This window comes from Bombus flavifrons, unplaced genomic scaffold (assembly GCF_040668555.2).
Source record: "Bombus flavifrons isolate JBK064 unplaced genomic scaffold, iyBomFlav1_principal scaffold0024, whole genome shotgun sequence".
In the NCBI taxonomy this organism is placed as follows: Eukaryota; Metazoa; Arthropoda; class Insecta; order Hymenoptera; family Apidae; genus Bombus; species Bombus flavifrons.
Genome location: NW_027184769.1, coordinates 325,001 through 337,500, shown reverse-complemented (window position 1 = coordinate 337,500; position 12,500 = coordinate 325,001). Strand labels below are relative to the sequence as shown.

At 44.8% G+C, this 12,500-nt stretch overlaps 2 non-coding genes across 2 annotated transcripts; both read left to right on the top strand.

Annotated features, from left to right (window-relative positions):
- Positions 1 to 7,023: 7,023 nt before the first annotated feature.
- Positions 7,024 to 8,946, top strand: LOC138189321 (small subunit ribosomal RNA). The gene has a single exon (XR_011176015.1). It is a non-coding gene; the product is annotated as a small subunit ribosomal RNA (ribosomal RNA).
- Positions 8,947 to 10,970: 2,024 nt separating this feature from the next.
- On the top strand, positions 10,971 to 11,125 carry LOC138189295 (5.8S ribosomal RNA). The gene has a single exon (XR_011175989.1). It is a non-coding gene; the product is annotated as a 5.8S ribosomal RNA (ribosomal RNA).
- The last annotated feature ends 1,375 nt before the right edge of the window (positions 11,126 to 12,500 follow it).

The following is a 12,500-nucleotide window of genomic DNA, read 5'->3' as shown; positions in this document are numbered from 1 at the left end:
GGAACTTTGTCCAATGCGGTTAAAAAAGGAATTTCGCTACGTACGACCGTGCATTCGCACGATGGTCGTGCGTAGCGATTTTTTTTCCTTTAAGTCAATATAACGATACGTACAAATAGATAGCGATACGCCGCTGGGACTTGGCCGCGTACCAGCAAAAAGCAATACGCCGCTGGGACTTGGCCGCGCGCGAGCGAAAAGCAATACGCCGCTGGACTTAGTCGCTCGCGCTAGCGCTGCGCGCGCACCTCCAATTCAGCGGGCAGGGGCTGGAGTAGGTATCACTCTCTAAAGGTACGACGCCAGGGAGGCAAGACGCGCCGCTCGCTCTTTCTCGTTCTTCTTTTGTTTCTCTCTCTCTTTGCGTTTTTCTTTTTTACGTTTTTTCGCGTTTTTCGTACGTTTCTCGTAGAGCGACGAAAACGAGGAAAATAGTACTCGTACAGCGTGGAAATCGCGATAATTGCTCGCTCGCTGCGCTCGCTCGAACTATTCTAGCCCAACCCAAAACCGATCCCGCGAGTTCTAAAGAAGATTTCGATGAAATCGAAGAACGGACGCAAAAGGGATTGGTTTTGGGTTGGGCTATTTTTTTTCGAGCGAGCGGAGCGAGCGAGCAACGCGTAAGAGCGTGTCTTTGAAATATTCTTATACGTTCGAAGACTCTCTTCGAAATAACTCGCTTAAAAGCGTTACAAGGTACAGAAATTTTGCGTGGAATCGTCACGTATAGACGAAATCTAGTCGAACGTAACGATTTCGCTTTATTTTTTTGAAAAATTTTTTCCACCGGACCAACATGACCGGGAGGTTGGAACTTAGAATTTTTTCGCACCGGTGCGAAGAGGCCGAAAGTTCCGATCGAAATAACTCGCTTAAAAGCGTTATAAGGTATCGAAATTTTTGGTGGAATCGTCACGTATCGACGTAATCTAGTCGAACGTAACGATTTCGCTTTATTTTTTTGAAAAATTTTTTCCGCCGGACCAACATGACCGGGAGGTTGGAACTTAGAATTTTTTCGGACCGGTACGAAGAGGCCGAAAGTTCCGATCGAAATAACTCGCTTAAAAGCGTTATAAGGTATCGAAATTTTGGGTGGAATCGTCACGTATCGACGTAATCTAGTCGAACGTAACGATTTCGCTTTATTTTTTTGAAAAATTTTTTCCCCCGGACCAACATGACCGGGAGGTTGGAACTTAGAATTTTTTCGGACCGGTACGAAGAGGCCGAAAGTTCCGATCGAAATAACTCGCTTAAAAGCGTTATAAGGTATCGAAATTTTGGGTGGAATCGTCACGTATCGACGTAATCTAGTCGAACGTAACGATTTCCTTTTATTTTTTTGAAAAATTTTTTCCACCGGACCAACATGACCGGGAGGTTGGAACTTAGAATTTTTTCGCACCGGTGCGAAGAGGCCGAAAGTTCCGATCGAAATAACTCGCTTAAAAGCGTTATAAGGTATCGAAATTTTGGGTGGAATCGTCACGTATCGACGTAATCTAGTCGAACGTAACGATTTCCTTTTATTTTTTTGAAAAATTTTTTCCACCGGACCAACATGACCGGGAGGTTGGAACTTAGAATTTTTTCGCACCGGTGCGAAGAGGCCGAAAGTTCCGATCGAAATAACTCGCTTAAAAGCGTTATAAGGTATCGAAATTTTGGGTGGAATCGTCACGTATCGACGTAATCTAGTCGAACGTAACGATTTCACTTTATTTTTTTGAAAAATTTTTTCCACCGGACCAACATGACCGGGAGGTTGGAACTTAGAATTTTTTCGCACCGGTACGAAGAGGCCGAAAGTTCCGATCGAAATAACTCGCTTAAAAGCGTTATAAGGTATCGAAATTTTGGGTGGAATCGTCACGTATCGACGTAATCTAGTCGAAAGTAACGATTTCGCTTTATTTTTTTGAAAAATTTTTTCCACCGGACCAACATGACCGGGAGGTTGGAACTTAGAATTTTTTCGCACCGGTACGAAGAGGCCGAAAGTTCCGATCGAAATAACTCGCTTAAAAGCGTTATAAGGTATCGAAATTTTGCGTGGAATCGTCACGTATCGACGAAATCTAGTCGAAAGTAACGATTTCGCTTTATTTTTTTGAAAAATTTTTTCCACCGGACCAACATGACCGGGAGGTTGGAACTTAGAATTTTTTCGCACCGGTGCGAAGAGGCCGAAAGTTCCGATCGAAATAACTCGCTTAAAAGCGTTATAAGGTATCGAAATTTTGGGTGGAATCGTCACGTATCGACGTAATCTAGTCGAACGTAACGATTTCCTTTTATTTTTTTGAAAAATTTTTTCCACCGGACCAACATGACCGGGAGGTTGGAACTTAGAATTTTTTCGCACCGGTGCGAAGAGGCCGAAAGTTCCGATCGAAATAACTCGCTTAAAAGCGTTATAAGGTATCGAAATTTTGGGTGGAATCGTCACGTATCGACGTAATCTAGTCGAACGTAACGATTTCACTTTATTTTTTTGAAAAATTTTTTCCACCGGACCAACATGACCGGGAGGTTGGAACTTAGAATTTTTTCGCACCGGTACGAAGAGGCCGAAAGTTCCGATCGAAATAACTCGCTTAAAAGCGTTATAAGGTATCGAAATTTTGCGTGGAATCGTCACGTATCGACGAAATCTAGTCGAAAGTAACGATTTCGCTTTATTTTTTTGAAAAATTTTTTCCACCGGACCAACATGACCGGGAGGTTGCAACTTAGAATTTTTTCGCACCGGTGCGAAGAGGCCGAAAGTTCCGATCGAAATAACTCGCTTAAAAGCGTTATAAGGTAGGAATATTTTTGCATAAATCGTCCTAACTCGATGAATTACGTCGGGATTAAGCGTTTTTAGAATCGGGAGAAGGTAGAAAAAAAGTTTGGACCGATGCGACCGGTCGTTGGAACTTAGAAAAATTCCGAGCCGGTACGTTGGGACTTAGACAAATTCCGAGGCGAGAACATTTTTTCGAGTTAACTCCGTTAAAAGCGTTATAAGGTACGAATATTATTGCATAAATCGTTCCAACTCGATGAAATACATCGGGATTAATGGTTTATTTCGTCGTGAAAATGTTTTTTAGAAACGGACCTATGCGTCCGGTCGTTGGGACTTTGAAAATTTTCGGACCGAACCGTTTTTTCGAGTTAACTCGCTTAAAAGCGTTATAAGGTAGGAATATTTTTGCATAAATCGTCCTAACTCGATGAAATACGTCGGGATTAAGCGTTTTTATAATCGGGAGACGGTAGAGAAAAAGTTTGGACCGATGCGACCGGTCGTTGGAACATAGAAAAAATTCCGACCGGTACGTTGGGACTTAGAAAAATTCCGAGGCGAGAACATTTTTTCGAGTTAACTCCGTTAAAAGCGTTATAAGGTACGAATATTATTGCATAAATCGTTCCAACTCGATGAAATACATCGGGATTAATGGTTTATTTCGTCGTGAAAATGTTTTTTAGAAACGGACCTATGCGTCCGGTCGTTGGGACTTTGAAAATTTTCGGACCGAACCGTTTTTTCGAGTTAACTCGCTTAAAAGCGTTATAAGGTAGGAATATTTTTGCATAAATCGTCCTAACTCGATGAATTACGTCGGGATTAAGCGTTTTTAGAATCGGCAGAAGGTAGAAAAAAAGTTTGGACCGATGCGACCGGTCGTTGGAACATAGAAAAATTCCGAGCCGGTACGTTGGGACTTAGAAAAATTCCGAGGCGAGAACATTTTTTCGAGTTAACTCCGTTAAAAGCGTTATAAGGTACGAATATTATTGCATAAATCGTTCCAACTCGATGAAATACATCGGGATTAATGGTTTATTTCGTCGTGAAAATGTTTTTTAGAAACGGACCTATGCGTCCGGTCGTTGGAACTTTGAAAATTTTCGGACCGAACCGTTTTTTCGAGTTAACTCGCTTAAAAGCGTTATAAGGTAGGAATATTTTTGCATAAATCGTCCTAACTCGATGAATTACGTCGGGATTAAGCGTTTTTAGAATCGGGAGAAGGTAGAAAAAAAGTTTGGACCGATGCGACCGGTCGTTGGAACTTAGAAAAATTCCGAGCCGGTACGTTGGGACTTAGAAAAATTCCGAGGCGAGAACATTTTTTCGAGTTAACTCCGTTAAAAGCGTTATAAGGTACGAATATTATTGCATAAATCGTTCCAACTCGATGAAATACATCGGGATTAATGGTTTATTTCGTCGTGAAAATGTTTTTTAGAAACGGACCTATGCGTCCGGTCGTTGGGACTTTGAAAATTTTCGGACCGAACCGTTTTTTCGAGTTAACTCGCTTAAAAGCGTTATAAGGTAGGAATATTTTTGCATAAATCGTCCTAACTCGATGAATTACGTCGGGATTAAGCGTTTTTAGAATCGGCAGAAGGTAGAAAAAAAGTTTGGACCGATGCGACCGGTCGTTGGAACATAGAAAAATTCCGAGCCGGTACGTTGGGACTTAGAAAAATTCCGAGGCGAGAACATTTTTTCGAGTTAACTCCGTTAAAAGCGTTATAAGGTACGAATATTATTGCATAAATCGTTCCAACTCGATGAAATACATCGGGATTAATGGTTTATTTCGTCGTGAAAATGTTTTTTAGAAACGGACCTATGCGTCCGGTCGTTGGAACTTTGAAAATTTTCGGACCGAACCGTTTTTTCGAGTTAACTCGCTTAAAAGCGTTATAAGGTAGGAATATTTTTGCATAAATCGTCCTAACTCGATGAATTACGTCGGGATTAAGCGTTTTTAGAATCGGGAGAAGGTAGAAAAAAAGTTTGGACCGATGCGACCGGTCGTTGGAACATAGAAAAATTCCGAGCCGGTACGTTGGGACTTAGAAAAATTCCGAGGCGAGAACATTTTTTCGAGTTAACTCCGTTAAAAGCGTTATAAGGTACGAATATTATTGCATAAATCGTTCCAACTCGATGAAATACATCGGGATTAATGGTTTATTTCGTCGTGAAAATGTTTTTTAGAAACGGACCTATGCGTCCGGTCGTTGGAACTTTGAAAATTTTCGGACCGAACCGTTTTTTCGAGTTAACTCGCTTAAAAGCGTTATAAGGTAGGAATATTTTTGCATAAATCGTCCTAACTCGATGAATTACGTCGGGATTAAGCGTTTTTAGAATCGGGAGAAGGTAGAAAAAAAGTTTGGACCGATGCGACCGGTCGTTGGAACTTAGAAAAATTCCGAGCCGGTACGTTGGGACTTAGAAAAATTCCGAGGCGAGAACATTTTTTCGAGTTAACTCCGTTAAAAGCGTTATAAGGTACGAATATTATTGCATAAATCGTTCCAACTCGATGAGATACATCGGGATTAATGGTTTATTTCGTCGTGAAAATGTTTTTTAGAAACGGACCTATGCGTCCGGTCGTTGGGACTTTGAAAATTTTCGGACCGAACCGTTTTTTCGAGTTAACTCGCTTAAAAGCGTTATAAGGTAGGAATATTTTTGCATAAATCGTCCTAACTCGATGAATTACGTCGGGATTAAGCGTTTTTAGAATCGGGAGAAGGTAGAAAAAAAGTTTGGACCGATGCGACCGGTCGTTGGAACTTAGAAAAATTCCGAGCCGGTACGTTGGGACTTAGAAAAATTCCGAGGCGAGAACATTTTTTCGAGTTAATTCGTTAAAAAGCGTTATAAGGTATAAATTTTTTTATAGAAATCGTTTTATCTCAATTAAATACACGAGGATTAAACATTTTTATAGAATTTTTTAAAAAATTAGCGTTCGTCGAACCGACACGACTGGGATATTTTTCTAATTTTTTCGTTAATTAACGTTACAAGGTATATATTTTTTTGGATATTTCTACTTATTTTAACGTGTTGTAATTGATTATAAACTTGTTTTTTGTCCGAAATCGATAAAAGAGTATGTTTACTGATGCGATTTTTCGGTGAAAAAAAAAATTAATTTTTTGGTAAAAATGTATTTCTATTATGTTAATTAAGTGTCTGGTAAAATATTTCGATGGTTGGATATTGCCTTTGTATAGTAGTGATCGAGCGTTCGCGCGACTAAGTTCCAGCGTCCCTTCCGAACGGTACGTTGCTACGGAGGTTTTGCACCATAAGCGCGCGGCCGCTAGCCCGGCCGGCGCCGGCCTGCCGGCCGGCGCTTTCGTATCTATAAGAGAGACGTCGAGCCGGACGGTTCGGTCGGAACAGCGTTGAGCGCGTGGCTATTCTACGGCCTCGGTTGAGAATTCAGTCACCGCTCCTCGAGTCTTAGTGTATTTTACGCTATTTCTCGACTGTTCCTCCGTTCTCGTACTGGTTTTTTCTCTACACTGCTGCGCCGCGGGTCGCTGTCCTGGACGTAATGACCAAATATCGTGGCAAGGTTCCCCTTAGTCGGGAAGCTGGTGACCTGTGTGCACGTATTCCAACGAAAGTTGGTTTCGTGCGTGCTTGTACTAACAGAGCATCGATTCAACCAAACATATATGGGAAAATCCGTCAGCTACTTTTTTTATACTTATAAATAAAATGCTGTCTTTAAAATTGGCCGCTGTAGAGCTTACTATCTTTGCGTAGTATGTCTTCTACGGAGAGTGATGTTCGAAGATTAGACTCTCTTATAATAAATGTATGTGGAGGAGAGGAGAGAGAATATTCTTACGGTATGTCCAGCGCGACGCACTGTGATATACGCGCTTGTTCGTTCAGCGTGAAAGGTGTATACGTGCTTTACCGCTAAGATATGTTATAAGAGAGATAATTTAAAAGATCTCAGGAGTGTTCTCGTGAAGTTACGACTCTTTTTGTATCATCATATGCTATATGATGAGAGAGAGAGTGGCGTTCGAAGATCTTACTGAACTATGGGTGTATCTCGAACGTCGCTGAGAGAAGGAGGAGGAGATAGATGTATATTATATATATATATCTAAAAATGAAAAGTCTCGTCGTACGGTGTTACGTCCCACCTACGACACGAAGAGAACTTAAACGAAATATCGAATATAAGATCCCTGGTTGATCCTGCCAGTAGTCATATGCTTGTCTCAAAGATTAAGCCATGCATGTCTCAGTACATGCCGCATTAAGGTGAAACCGCGAATGGCTCATTAAATCAGTTATGGTTTCTTAGATCATACCTACATTTACTTGGATAACTGTGGTAATTCTAGAGCTAATACATGCAAACAGATTCCGACCAGAGATGGTAGGAATGCTTTTATTAGATCAAAACCAATCGGTGGCGGATGGCTCGTCTGTCCGTCCATCGTTTGTTTTGGTGACTCTGAATAACTTTGTGCTGATCGCATGGTCATCTAGCACCGGCGACGCATCTTTCAAATGTCTGCCTTATCAACTGTCGATGGTAGGTTCTGCGCCTACCATGGTTGTAACGGGTAACGGGGAATCAGGGTTCGATTCCGGAGAGGGAGCCTGAGAAACAGCTACCACATCCAAGGAAGGCAGCAGGCGCGCAAATTACCCACTCCCGGCACGGGGAGGTAGTGACGAAAAATAACGATACGGGACTCATCCGAGGCCCCGTAATCGGAATGAGTACACTTTAAATCCTTTAACGAGGACCAATTGGAGGGCAAGTCTGGTGCCAGCAGCCGCGGTAATTCCAGCTCCAATAGCGTATATTAAAGTTGTTGCGGTTAAAAAGCTCGTAGTTGAATCTGTGTGTCACAGTGTCGGTTCACCGCTCGCGGTGTTTAACTGGCATTATGTGGTACGTCCTATCGGTGGGCTTAGCTCCTCGCGGGCGGTCCAACTAATATCCCATCGCGGTGCTCTTCACTGAGTGTCGAGGTGGGCCGATACGTTTACTTTGAACAAATTAGAGTGCTTAAAGCAGGCTACCTTCGCCTGAATACTGTGTGCATGGAATAATGGAATAGGACCTCGGTTCTATTTTGTTGGTTTTCGGAGCCCCGAGGTAATGATTAATAGGGACAGATGGGGGCATTCGTATTGCGACGTTAGAGGTGAAATTCTTGGATCGTCGCAAGACGGACAGAAGCGAAAGCATTTGCCAAAAATGTTTTCATTAATCAAGAACGAAAGTTAGAGGTTCGAAGGCGATCAGATACCGCCCTAGTTCTAACCATAAACGATGCCAGCCAGCGATCCGCCGAAGTTCCTCCGATGACTCGGCGGGCAGCTTCCGGGAAACCAAAGCTTTTGGGTTCCGGGGGAAGTATGGTTGCAAAGCTGAAACTTAAAGGAATTGACGGAAGGGCACCACCAGGAGTGGAGCCTGCGGCTTAATTTGACTCAACACGGGAAACCTCACCAGGCCCGGACACCGGAAGGATTGACAGATTGATAGCTCTTTCTTGATTCGGTGGGTGGTGGTGCATGGCCGTTCTTAGTTGGTGGAGCGATTTGTCTGGTTAATTCCGATAACGAACGAGACTCTAGCCTGCTAAATAGACGTAACTTATGGTATCTCGAAGGCCCCCGGCTTCGGTCGGTGGGTTTTTACTACCAACGTACAAACAAATCTTCTTAGAGGAACAGGCGGCTTCTAGCCGCACGAGATTGAGCAATAACAGGTCTGTGATGCCCTTAGATGTTCTGGGCCGCACGCGCGCTACACTGAAGGAATCAGCGTGTTTTCCCTGGCCGAAAGGCCCGGGTAACCCGCTGAACCTCCTTCGTGCTAGGGATTGGGGCTTGCAATTATTCCCCATGAACGAGGAATTCCCAGTAAGCGCGAGTCATAAGCTCGCGTTGATTACGTCCCTGCCCTTTGTACACACCGCCCGTCGCTACTACCGATTGAATGATTTAGTGAGGTCTTCGGACTGGTGCGCGGCCAATGTGATAAGCATTGCCGATGTTACCGGGAAGATGACCAAACTTGATCATTTAGAGGAAGTAAAAGTCGTAACAAGGTTTCCGTAGGTGAACCTGCGGAAGGATCATTAACGATATAAAAAACCAAAAGAATTTGACTTGAACATGAAAAACATATATATATATATATACGTCGGTAAGGAGCCGTACTCCTCCTATACCGACGAATCAAAGTATATACGACGTATCAACAAGCTATGTACTTTAAAACGCAAAGATCGCCACGGAGCTTGGCAACCTCCGTTGGCAAAAATATGAAACAACCGTAAGGAGGAGACGACCCTCCAGCTACGGAATTATACGAAGAGAAGGTGGCACTCTCTCTCGATCATCGGGATGAAGAGATATAATATATATATATATATAAGAATTCGAGGCGCCTGCGTGAGGTCGTACACAGAAAGACCCGCCGTCTCCGAATAATATATATGAAATTCTAATAACTATAAAAGGGAACGCCAGCCTTGTAACACAAATATATCAAACTAAAAAATTACGACGGAAACCACTTACGTGCAAAGAGAAATGCAGTCGTGGCGCCTGCGCGAGGCCGTACACAGAAAGACCCGCCGTCACGATCTCGTATTTCGTATTTGCATCGTGGAAACCGCTGTACGAAATAAGAAAATCTCTAAAGTGCCTCGTGTCGGAGAGATCGTGCTCTTCGCCTATTCTCTTCTATGTTTCGTAGTCTGTGTTGCGTTTGCTCTCCTCCTAGCAACGGGACATATCGAAGACTCCTCTTTGGGATCGAACGAAGCTCAACGAGTCGACGAGAGCGAAAGAACGTGTAGCGAGTCGCGCAGAGCGAAAGGATACCGATATCGTCTTCGAAGATTCTCTTCGAAGATCCATGGATACCTTCTGCGTCGACTTCCTCTCGTCTCTTTCTTCAAAACTCTCGCGCGTTCTCGAAACGTGCTTCCTACCCATAGGGCGTGTGCTCTTCGTATGTCGTTTTGTTCGAAATAACGAAACCACTTGTAACATATACTCGTGGATCGGGTAACCTAGAACGAAGACGCATTGCGTGGATGTTTGGCCCGCTATGCGACGATGACGATTCGTAACTAGTCTAGCCGAAGTTCGTTCAGAGGGGACCGGCCGTGTCTCTATCCTCGTTGTCGTGAGTCGGACACCCGTGCCGTCGCTAGAGTTTTTCAAACTCTGCTTCTGGATGTTGGGACGAAAGACCGCGCGAGGACGATGGCTGCGAGTCCCATCGAATTTTTATTTTGTACGCTACCTGAACGAGACTAAAGCTTTACATCTAGTTTGTCGTCTATCGTCGCATATATCCCGTTCGGAGGGGACCGGCCGTGTCTCTATCCTCGTTGTCGTGAGTCGGACACCCGTGCCGTCGCTAGAGTTTTTCAAACTCTGCTTCTGGATGTTGGGACGAAAGACCGCGCGAGGACGATGGCTATGGCTGCGAGTCCCATCGAATTTTTGTTTTACAAACACCCACCTGAACGGAGATGTGTTCTCTCTTTCGTCGATTTTTCACGCTTTCAGTCGTCGCGTGGTCGCCATCCGTTCGGAGGGGATCGCCGGCTTCGAAGCCTCGATGTCGTGAGTCGGACACCCGTACCGTCGCTAGAGTTTTTCAAACTCTGCTTCTGGATATTGGGAAGAAAGACCGCTCGAGGCGGACGGCCGCGCGAGTCCCATCGAATCTTTACATCGCCCGAACGATGGAGATGCACGCGCGCTGTTTCTTGAATAAATTTGACGAGGGAGTGGAATTACGCATTACATACATAACATGGGCTAGCCACCGTGCTTACTCGTTCGCGAGATCGTGTGCTGTACAGAGGATTCAGAATCGGGTGTGTATATCCCCGTCGTTTCCTGACGAACGGAGCTTCGATCTCGATGGTTGTTATATATCATAATGTACTTTACGCCCGGCCGACGGACGCGCGAATCTTCGCGCGTTCGTCGGTTTTTTTTTTCGAACATTTTCGTGTCGTCAATCCTATGGCGACTTCTGCGCGTCCGATTCCCGTTGGTCGAACGTGTCGGAACTCGGCTTCGCTCGAACCGAGAATTAAGAGTACAAAGAGTATAAAAATGTTGTAAATATATAAAAGATTACCCTGAACGGTGGATCACTTGGCTCGTGGGTCGATGAAGAACGCAGCTAATTGCGCGTCAACGTGTGAACTGCAGGACACATGAACATCGACATTTCGAACGCACATTGCGGTCCACGGATACAATTCCTGGACCACGCCTGGCTGAGGGTTGCTCACGTAAACCTAAGACTGCTTGCGTTGCGTATCGTTACTCTCTATCTGTCTCTCTCTGTCCCTTCTTGCCTTAACCACCCGCCGTCGTTCTTCTTAAAATAAAAGAGAACGTTTCAGAGTCGGAGAAAGGGGAAAGCGCACGAAGAAGGATACGAATAAGAGCGGACGAGAGGACGTACGCGACGTACGAGCGATTGTTGGACGCTCGTCGGCGTTCGTCGCGGTCGTGCCGAGACCGTGCAACTCGTACGCATGCTCGATATATAAATCTATCGTGTTCACGAGAGACTACGAAACACTACCTCTGTCTCTCTCTGTCCCTTCTTGCCTCGACAACAACCCGCCGTCGTTCTTCTTAAAAATATAATAAGAGAACGTTTCAGAGTCGGACGACGAGAGGAAGAAGAATGGGATACGAATAAGAGCGGAGAGAACCGTCACGGACTTGCGTGAGTGCACGCGGCGTCGTGAGTCGTCCTTTCGGACGACCGCCCGCTTATGCACCGCTTCGTGTATAGGTTATCGAATATACTCGTAGTTCTCCTCGTGACCGATTTTTTTTTCATATCAGGCGATATATGCTACGTTTGCCGGTGTTCGACGCACGAAGTCCGCGCCCCCGACGTCGTCTTAAACGAATATTATATATTTTGGCGAGACTGAGAGAGAAAGCATATATGGGAACTCGGTCGAGAGAGGAGAGAAGAGAGAACCAAAAACTCGGTGGCGTGCGAAACTTTGTCATAAAAGTCTCTACCGTCTTCGTTTTAAGACGTTTTACTCGTACAGCCCCAGGGATCGAATAATAATATGCCCACTCCGTCTCTTCGCGAGAGCGATCGACTACAACGAGGACCGTCGCATCGATGGGTCGTCGTTGCGTATTACATCCTCCGTGCTTTTTACCGCACCGATAGAGAAAGCCGTAGATCCGGGAACGCACACGCGATTTCTTCGAACGCTGATGACTTAGGGAGACATGATCCCCGGCGTTGCGCGGAGATCGGAGAGTACACGTTACTCGTATCGGGACGAATTTTCCCCGTCGTCGTGTATCTCTCTGCCCGCGCGCGTCTGGCCCAAAGCCACGTTCGTCGGAGATCTCATAATACGAGAAAAGCGTGTGCGAACTAGCGTGCGTCTAAGATCGGCCTAAGGTGTGCGGTACTACAAGTTCCGAGGTGTTTGCGCAGCGTTTCTGTACTCGATTAAGATGCGCACGAGAGTCCGTTAGAAAGTTGTACGATGGTCGTCGGAGAGATCGTAGAAGAGGAAGAAAAGACGAGATCCCCTTTGGCGAGGCTCGAGAAAAACTTTGATTTAATCGGAGAAGACGAGGTATACACGCGCGTACGACTATGTCGTGCGCGCGT